General features: G+C 38.3%; 1 protein-coding gene across 1 annotated transcript in view; it reads right to left on the bottom strand.

The window, feature by feature from the left end:
• The window catches only part of trove2 (TROVE domain family member 2), a 15,307-nt gene extending 13,968 nt beyond the window's left edge, over window positions 1-1,339 (bottom strand). Inside the window, exon 1 of the mRNA XM_015371404.1 lies at window positions 1,258-1,339. The gene's annotated coding sequence lies outside the window, so the exon portion shown is untranslated. The remainder of the gene's footprint in view (window positions 1-1,257) is intronic.
• Between the last annotated feature and the right edge of the window lie 37 nt (window positions 1,340-1,376).

Consider the following 1,376-nt stretch of genomic DNA (forward strand, 5'->3'; position numbering starts at 1 on the left):
AGTAAAAGAGATTGATATGGTGTTTTTAAATGGCAATATATCAGCATATGAAGATATTGTGATATTTTAATGCATCAATATTTTTTCCCTCGTCTAGAAGTTTTTAAGTCTGTAAAAACGTTTTTGAGGAAGAAGAAGAACTAGTGTTTTTATTATTTTTTTCAGACTTTAGAAACTCAGAAGCTGATCAAATATCGGATTAAATATCGGTGGGGTGGCCGATGTCCAATATTCAGTTTTAAGGCCGATACAGGCCGATCCCAATAGGGGGGCGTTTATATCGTGCATCCCTAATACAGACCAATCATTAACAATTACAAAGGAATATATATGGGGGAAAAAAAAGAAAAACAATTCAATTATATTAGTAACTGTAGTTCTGCACTCCACCAGTAGGTGGTGAGATGTTTATCTCACCATCACTAGTTCTAATGTAAGAAAGACAATGATGTTGGTGCAAAAAAAATTTAAGTTTCTGTGCTAGCTGGATGTATGAACTATTAGTAACAAACCTGCTCTTTGCATTTGAACAACTTATATATATATATATATATATATATATATATATATACACACACACACATACATACCTATGTGCTGGGTGATTTTTTTTAAATCACCCAGCACATAGGCAAGAGGTCTGGGTGCATATAGTTTGCTAAACAACCGGTGGCATCACATTCCTAGAGGTCTGAGCAGCAGAGATCAGAGCCAGATCTAGCCAGGTAAACACTGACTTTACCTCCTAGCATCATTTCCTCGCTGCCTCAGCGCCCGGACTAAAATAGACTAAAGCCGATTAGAAAGACATGATGATACACATACCACTGCGAGGAGCTATGCTCTACTTAATGGAGATGTCTGAAGGCTCCACAGGACAGAAATTCTAGTCAACTTCAGAGATCCCACCCAGCTAACATGGGCTAAGCTAACATTGGCAGCTTAGTAAGTAAACTAGTTAAACTAGCACTGCTAATCAACCGGTTCAAATATAAATGTGTGTGTTTTTTTATTTTTTTTAGCAAGACTGTAACTGATCAAAATCGCCTGCTATTAATGCCGTTATGTAGCGAAACACACCCCCTTTACTCCTTAAGACATAAGCTCTATTAGTTCAATCTGAGTTTAAAGAGAGCAGAGCTAGCTAGAAGCTAGTCGCCTAAAGCTAATGCTTTTCTTTTAACGGAAGATGTGTCAATCATTCCTCAACACGCACAGAAAAAAATAAATAAATAAATGGGATGAATATAAACTTACCTGAGGATATTTACAAGGGCTATAAAGTTTTGTTGCAGCCTGATGGGGCGAGGCCTCTCCTCCGGGTCTGGAGTGACGTAGAGAGGAGGGGGGCACGCAGTGCATGCTGGGATACAATC

Source organism: Cyprinodon variegatus, unplaced genomic scaffold (genome assembly GCF_000732505.1).
Source record: "Cyprinodon variegatus isolate N-32 unplaced genomic scaffold, C_variegatus-1.0 Scaffold57, whole genome shotgun sequence".
NCBI lineage: Eukaryota > Metazoa > Chordata > Actinopteri > Cyprinodontiformes > Cyprinodontidae > Cyprinodon > Cyprinodon variegatus.